Raw genomic sequence first — 8,921 nt, 5'->3', positions numbered from 1 at the left:
TGGGAGAGGATATTTGCAAATGACATATCAGGTAAAGGGCTAGTATCCAAGATGTATAAAGAACTTATTAAACTCAACACCCAAAGAACAAATTATCCAATCAAGAAATGGGCAGAAGACATGAACAGACATTTCTCCAAAGATGTACAAATGGCTAACAGACACATGAGAAAATGCTCAGCATCACTCGGCATCAGGGAAATACAAAATAAAACCACAATGAGATACCACCTCACACCAATCAAAAAGGCTAAAATTAACAAGTCAAGAAATAACAGATGTTGGTGAGGATGCAGAAAAAGGGGGACCCTCTTGCACTGCTGATGGGAATGCAACCTGGTGTTTCCATACTGGAAAACAGTATGGAGGTTCCTCAGAAAGTTGAAAATAGAGCTACCCTATGACTCGATAATTGTTCTACTAGGAATGTACCCCAAAGATACAAATGTAATGATCTGAGGGTACGTGCACCCCAATGTTTATAGCCGCAATGTCCATGATAGCAAAACTATGGAAAAAGCCCAGATGTCCATCAACAGATAAATGAATAAAGAAGATGTGGTATACATATACATACAATGGAATACTACTCAGCCATCAAAAAATGAAATCTTCCCACTTGCAATAATATGAAGGGAAATCAATCACAGAAAGACAATTATCATATGATTTCACTCATATGTGGAATTTAAGAAACAAAACAGAGGATCATAGGGGAAGAGAGGAAAAAATAAGACAAAATCAGAGCAAGAGACACACCATAAGAAACTCTTAGTCGTAGGAAACAAACTGAGGGTTACTGGAGGAGAGAGAGGTGAGGGGATAGAGTAACTGGGTGATAAACATTAAGTGACGTAATGAGAACCGGGTATTGTATAAGTTTGATGAATCACTGGCCTCTACCTCTGAAACTAATAGTACATTATATATTAATTCATTGAATTTAAATTTTTTTAAGATAGGGAGAAAAAAAGAATGTAGATGTTGGATTCCTAAATAAAGGGCTGGCAAATTTAATTTGGCAGTGTAATGAAAATAATAGGTATTCATTTGCAATGACATGGATGGAGCTAGAGATTTATAATGCTAAGTGAAATAAGTCAGTCAGAGAAAGACAAGTACCATATGACCTCACTTATATGTGAAATTTAAGAAATAAAACAAGCAAATAGGAAAAAAAAAGAGAGAGAGGGGGAGACACAAATCAAGAAACAGACTCTTATCTGTAGAGAACAAACTGATGGCTACCAGAGGAGAGGTGGATGGGGGATGGGTGAACTAGGTGATGGAGATTAAGGAAGGCACTTGTCATGAGCACCAGGTGATATATGGAATTATTGAGTCACTATAGTATATACCTGGAATTAATATAACACTGCATGTTAACTAACTGGATTTAAGTATACTTTATGTAAAGACACTCTTAAACCTTTGTGTTTCATCTCTAATCTTTCCTTGCATTTTCAAGCAGTTGTAAAGTTTCAGTCAGTTTTATAAACATAGATTTTTCTTTTCCACCTATTAATGTTGTCTTTTTGAAGGATCTGAGTTTAAAGCTTCATAAAAGCTCTTTGGGCAAATTAAGTAGATTAAAATGGTTCATGTCTGTCACAGGGAAAGGGAAAAACTCTTCCCATAGAATTCATATCACAATGGCTGTGTGCTAAATGCATCTGACTGGATTAAAATAAGCAAACCAAACAGGAAGATGGGGTCCAAACATCTAAATATGATTAAAAGGACATGTTGGAAGATGCTTGCCTCTAGAATACTTTTAAAGGAATTGATATGCCTTGTAGATTGAGCTTTCATCTTAACATTTTAAAAAGAGCAAAATTATAAAAACTATTGTCAGTCTTATTATTGCCACTTAGAATCATATACTGAAAGACCAGAAATGACCTCAGAGATTGTACCCATATTTTTAAAAAATTTTATTAGTTTTATACCCATTTTCATATTTCAGCATGTTTGATGAAAGATATGGAAGTGAAGCCTTATCTTGAGATTTTATCATAAACCTCAAGGGAGCTACTAGATTGGATTCCATTTGGTATGGAATAGGCAAAGAATAAATTGAGAAACCGCTTGGTAGATGCTGCTTATGCAATCCTCATTCCTTATGTTTTAAATTTTTTCGATATAGTGTATACAAATACTAACTTGTCTTCCAGGAGCTGGAAAGAGCTCATGCAAACACAAAGACAAAATAGAAATACAGGAGAGGCAGATATGTGGGAAGACCAAGATGAAAGAAGCAAGGAGGGGCTTTGACCAAGCAAGCACATGCACACAGCGGGGAGGAACAAATGTGAAGGAGACTCAGAGAAACGGAAAGCCTAGATAATTCTGTGTTAGGCCCTAGTCACATTTCTTTCCGCTTTTGAATGCCTTCTGATGATTATACATAACTGTATTCAATGTCAAATTATACAGCAGCATAATTCAAAAAAATATGTAATCCAAAGTCTTCAAAACAAATTTTGTTTTTGTAAAATATATCTTAAGCGATTGTTACACTGAATTTCCCTCACCGTTCCTACAGCAATGGGTTGGGTCTGTCTATTCTGCCATTTTTTATTCTGTGAATCTATAGCATCATTGAACATGATGCCTAACAGAGCCACTTCCAGTTTCCATAAGGGTCTATAAGATTTATGGATCTGGCATTTGTTGCTTCAGTGGTACCCACTGGAAGTGCTTATAGCTTGTGCTATAAAAAAAGGCATTTTTATGTCTAGAAAATAAATACTTTACCCAGGAGTTTGTAAATTGAGTGGAAGCATTTCATTTATCTAGCAATTGTTGATTTGCGGTCTGGCAGAAAGGAATTGCTGACAAATGAAATCCTCCCCAGGGAAAAAACTCAGCATCTATTCTTTGCCTGATAAGTGCTTGCCAAGAACTGGGCTAATGACGTCTGTTGGCTCCCTGGCTTGCCCATTTTTATAATGCCTGGACTAATGATGCAGATGACACAGAGATAGGCTGTGGTTTACCTTAACTTCCAAACTTTCCTCTCTAATTATTGTCTTGTCAGACTTCAAGAAGAACTCTATGAGAGGTCATTCCCCATTTATTTAGAGCTTTATTTCGCCAAACCCACTTACAAGAGTGAATGAATACACTTGGCTCTATAATCTGGGCTGTGACAAGTACAACTTTATTTTTATGCCTTCACAAAGCTTCCTTTTGACACTTTTTTCATGTGGCTGCTTCCTTCCCAACTCTTACGGATCAAATTGCTTTTGGAACAGTCTTACACCTCCTTTGAGATAACTGTGGACATAAGCTATGGGGATGGGGATGTGACATTTATCTCTTTCTTTGTAGGAGAATGAGTGATTTGAGCTTTCACACCCATTATTTCAGAGGTGCTAGTCACCAACATTAGAGTAGACCCCCTGGAAGATGTGTTCTGTAAGATATGTGTAAGAAACTGTAGGGCCTTGCCCTGGCTACGATCATGTCCCCCTAAGGTATAGAGTGCACTATGGTTTTTCAGGAAATATTCCTTTTCATTGTATATACATGTATAATTTTTATTATACTATCTCACTTCTAATGCGAATCAAGTACAAACTTGTATGCCTAGTGTTATGTCAGTTTCTAGAACATGAGCAGGACACTGAACTGTGGGAGAAAGTTAAATAATCTGTACTATGGAAATGTAAAATAATACTTTATTATTTTTTAAAGGTTTCTCTAGAGCTACACCCTCAAACTTAAAGATCAGTTCACCACCTGTACACACAATATTTTGTAGAAGAGGCTCTAGCTAAGAGTATAAGAACCTAGAGTGCAGGTTCTGGCTCCCTTTCTAACTAGAATAAAACTACATATATATATATATATATATATATATTATGTTATCACTAGATTTTTAAAAATCATTATCTACATTCTTATTAAGCAAGGTAATATATTATTTACAGATTGTACATAGGCTAAATTATTAGCAGTGCTCCTTCTAGTCTTTAAATCTCTATTTAGGTCAGCTTTTCTCCAGGAGACATTCAGTCATTCAACAGGTATTTATCAAGCCTCTGTAATTTCTAGGCTCTGTGCCAAGTGTTAGGAACTCCATGGTGAAAAGCAGCTACCGATATGGGAAGAGAACCAGACATAGAGACAATTCACTGCAGAACTGTGAGTGCCACTAGCAAGAAGTTATGTGCATGAGTGGCAGAGATGAGCCATCACTCAGGGAAGTTGTTCCAAGTAGCAAAGTTTCAACTGAGCTTTGAGGAATGTGTGTTTTCAGAGCTGGGAAGCCACACTGTTAGCTTCACAACCTGCATATAACTTAGAACAATCTCTCATAGATTCCAAAGACAGCAAGAGAGGTAGGAGCTGATGAGGAGGTAGAAAGGATCCAGATCATGGAGGGCTTTGCACATTTTTCAATGTATTGACTAGCTCTGTGACCTTAAGTGAGGCACAGCTACTGACCCTCAGGGACTCTACTTGTCGAATGTCAAGTATGCCCACTTCAACTCTTCAAGGTGGTGGTAAGCATTGGATTTTCACATGACATCACAAGTATGGAAAAAGATTTGATTATAATATGCAGATGAGGCTACAATCACACCTTGGGAAGTGCTGTACCCAGACAGTTTGTGTGCCTTCCCAAGAACTTATCACATATGCCTCTTGAAAGCTTAAAGTTCATACTTCATTTATCAAGTTTATATACCAACATATGCTGAGTAACATTATTTTTCCAAACTGGGGCATAATAAATTTATATGTTTTCTTTGTTGCTGTGACAGTGCCACCTGCCAAGGGGGGCAGAAAGCATTATGGAATGTTAAACCTGGAAGGAACTCATAAAAGTTCTAATTCCACCCCTCAGGGAGAGAAGAATAATACGGTTCTGACAAGGACCCAGTTGCTTTCTTTGGCTCTACCTAGATCATATCCAAAATTGAGAATGATTATTCTGATCTCCAAAGAGGAATTTGCCCTATATAGTGCATTGCATTCTATTTCCATTCCATTCCATTCCATTCTGCTCCGTTCCATTCCATTCCATTCTCTGGGAGGAAGAGTTTGCTTCAACATCTTCCTTGAATCCTATACAGTCTTGAGAAAGAAGAAGGCACCATGTTTTCTCCCTTCCAGTTAAGCCATGTGGACCTCCAAATCCCAAAGAGAAATGGCCATTGCATGTGATCATACAATCAGTATATTTTTACTTTCCTAGTAGTTGGAAACCTCTGCTAATACAGTCTTATCCGCTCCTTTTTTAATTCTCTAAAATCTTGCTTTGAGAATATTTTGAGTAGTTTTGTTTTGTGTCAAGAGTAGGATGTGGTGCCCCTATTGAGACATGCAAAAGAATCTTTAAAAAGCTTCTGGTCTTTATTTTTTCTCACTCCCTCCACTGTGCTAATATTGAAGAACTCTATTTTAGGAAGGCAAGAAAGGGCACAGAAAACTTGTATTGTTATTCAAAGCAGTAACATATTGGGGTTTTATTCTTCAAAATGGAGAGCCAAATATATCATCAAGACAGTCTGGAGACATCTCCAAAAAGAATACACCAAACACTACTTTCAAACTGCATTGCACCTGCCAACCCCTGCTGCCTTTCCTGCCCACCTCCCCCAACATTTCCAAAGATTACAGAAATGGACAGGAAAACACGGTCCAGGAGGTGACATTACCGTAGCTTAGAAGAACACAAGGAGGGGCCCCTGAGTGGCTCCAGTTGGTTAAGTGTTTGCCTTTGGCTCAGGTCATGATCTCAGGGTCCTGGGATCCAGCCCTGCATCGGGCCACCTGCTCAGCAAGAGTCTGTTTCTCTCCTTCTCCTTCTGCCCCTGCCCACCTCACATTCTCTTCCTCCGTCCCTCTCTCTTTCTTTCTCTCTCTCAAATCAAGGAAGAAAAAAAAAGAATTCAAGAAGAGAAATGACTGCCACTATCTCATCTGTTTGCTCTTCTCTAGTCCCCCTACTTTTATGAAAAACCTGCCGTGTGGTTCACCAAACTACCTGTTGTGCCTCAAGAAGAGAATGGATATGCACCTATGTGTTGGAGACTCCATCTCTCCTTCCCAGCTTTGGCTTGGGGGTGGTTGCACACTGAAGCATTGAAGGAAGAATCAGAATCAGTCAGGCCCATAGGATTATTGAATAAAAGTGAATTATGCAAAAGAAATGGAGGTGGAATAATTTCCTGTTGTAAGCAGGGGATGTGGTGCATCTCACCCGACAAAACAGATTTTTCAAATGACTACCCACAGCCCCAGGGACACTAAAGAGAGCTAGGGGAAGAAAATGGAAATCTGTCTGACATTCAGTTGCACTTTTGCCTTATCTAATTTTGCTAATTCTTCTATCTCAAGTTACTTTCTTTTCCCTGAAATTATAACTCTAAATGGGAGAATACATTGTATTTATTATATTTATATCCTGGACATGCAGCTCAGTTGTACACGGCATGCCTCAATTCAGGGAACCACATTCCATCATAATGGGGCACTGTGAAGTGTCTTCCACAGACAAATGATATTAGCGAACACTATGTGACAATTGATAGAGGTATTATGATGCGGTGCATAAGAAATTCAGATACATTTTAAAGTTGGTAGCTGTAGAAGCTAAATGCTTATGATGATAAAGCTATTTGCAAATGTCACGGAGTAGTAAAAAACATAAGAAGAGTACTAGATTTTCATTGAGTAATTATTAAACATTTAAGATCAGATATCCTAGTCAATTAAATCTTTTTTTGAAGTTCAAGGCCATAAGCCATTACCATTTGACAATAGTGGCTACCTTATCATTCAGTACTGTATTTTACTCATTTGAGAGTCAGCATTTATTATTTATTTATTTATTGTACTACCGAACGCTTCATGAATTTATGTACCATCCTGGCACAGGGGCCAATCTTCTCTGTATCTTTCCAATTTTAGTATATGTGTTTCGGAAGTGAGCACAAGAGTCAGCTTTAAAAAAAAAAGTATTTATTTTTCATGACAGACACAGAGAGAGAGAGAGAGAGAGGCAGAGACACAGGGAGAGGGAGAAGCAGGCTCCTCGCTGGGATCCCACTGTGGGTCTCAATCCCCGGACCAGGATCATGCCCTGAGTGGAAGGCAGATGCTCAACTGCTGAGCCACCCAGGTGTCCCTATTAGGTGTATTTTCAAAATTGTCTTTAGCAATATAATCTTTTTCATTTTAAGGGTTTCTTTATTTTTAAATTATTGTTTTTATTTATTTTTTTATTTTTTTATTTTTTTATTTATTTATTTATGATAGTCACAGAGAGAGAGAGAGAGGCAGAGACACAGGCAGAGGGAGAAGCAGGCTCCATGCACCAGGAGCCCGATGTGGGACTCGATCCCAGGTCTCCGGGATCGCGCCCTGGGCAAAAGGCAGGCGCCAAACCGCTGCGCCACCCAGGGATCCCAATTATTGTTTTTAAAAGAAGAAATTATATCAGAAACTAGAATGGTAAATAAGTTACATAAAAATTAAATCTTCCTGAATATAGTAAAATACTTAGTGTATATTTCCTTTTTTTTTTTTCTTAACCCAAGAGAAATGATGGTGAAAATGTAAATGCCTAATGTTCTATCAATTCAAGAGGTTAGAAATTTGGCAGTTAGGTATTTTTCTCTGTTATTGTTTCCATAATTTCTTTCTAAGCCATTCTCATTCTGAAATTCACCTTTCTACTTCTCTTCACCTCACCATGCACTCAGATCTTTCCATTGTTCAGACTGGTCCTGTCACTCCCTGTTCACCATCTTCCATCTGCTTCATCTCCTTTGTCTCTTGTTTTTCTTTTTCTTTTTCATTGGCTTATTGCATGCTTCCTAGCCCAGCATCTGGCACATATTAGGCAGTTGGTACGTGTTGGTCCCTCTTTACTTCCATCCTCCATTCTGAGCTTAGAATAATAGAATGTTAATTTTATCGCACATAGTTATTTTCTTAACAATTCATTCTCCTGACTCATGAAGGAAAAAAAAGGAACTTAATAATTGCTCAAACTATCAGAATGACACATCCATACTTCCCTACCTACCTAGGCCCTCCCATCCAGTGCCTCCTGTATACCTGTCTTTACCTCAGACTAACAGATGAGGGAAGAGGGATGGAGGCACTTGCCTAGGCAGAGAGATCAAGTGTGGGAGGGCAGCCACCAGTCTTCCCTCCTAAACCTGACAACCTCATGCTTCCCCTTCAAAATCTGCTCAGAAAAAGTGTGATGGGAAACCAGATCCCACAAATATAGCTCTTGTCCCCAATTTTAAACTCTGATTTTCCAACCAAAAAAATAGTTCACATGTACTTGATATCATCTCCTTCCAATGGTCCTCAGATTAACTTAGATCAGGTTATGTTCCGAAATCAATAAGGAATGTTTGGTTATCAATGCCAAATTCAAATCCAAAAGATTGCTTTTGTCATTCTCCTAAAACAGGAATATTGAACATAGGAAGATTTTTATCAGAGATGCAATAAAATCCTTTATACCCATGGTTCTCAATCAGAGGTTCCTCTCCTCCCTTGGGGACATTTGGCAATATCTGGAGACAATTTTTTAATTTTTTATTGTTACAGTTGGAGGACTGTACAGTTGGGTAAGGAACTGCTGTTGGGATCTAGTAGGTAGAGGCCAAGGATGCTGCTGAACATCCTACAATCCACAGGATGACCTCTCACAACAAAGTCTCATCCAGCCTAACTGTCAGTAGTCCTGAGGTTGAAAAATGCTGTCCTAGAAGTATAACCAGATATATAGCTGTGATAGTTTGATATAGCAATAACAAAGTATCAGCCTTGGATAAGAAGATTATAGTTATACTCGAAACTTCTCTTTTTTACTTCTAGATGATAGTTTTATATCAGATTTCCACACTGGGTTAAAACTAAAACTAAAGGCTTCTTATTTTCCATCT

At 38.2% G+C, this 8,921-nt stretch overlaps 1 non-coding gene across 1 annotated transcript; it reads right to left on the bottom strand.

Moving 5' to 3' along the window:
• Nucleotides 1–6,846: 6,846 nt before the first annotated feature.
• LOC140603318 (U6 spliceosomal RNA) lies at nucleotides 6,847–6,948 on the bottom strand. Its single transcript, XR_012006315.1, has one exon. It is a non-coding gene; the product is annotated as a U6 spliceosomal RNA (small nuclear RNA).
• Nucleotides 6,949–8,921: the final 1,973 nt, after the last annotated feature.

The sequence above is a fragment of the Canis lupus genome, chromosome 13, assembly GCF_048164855.1.
Source record: "Canis lupus baileyi chromosome 13, mCanLup2.hap1, whole genome shotgun sequence".
NCBI classification, from domain to species: Eukaryota; Metazoa; Chordata; class Mammalia; order Carnivora; family Canidae; genus Canis; species Canis lupus.
Note: the sequence above shows the minus strand (reverse complement) of the source record. Positions and strands in the feature narration are given on the sequence as shown.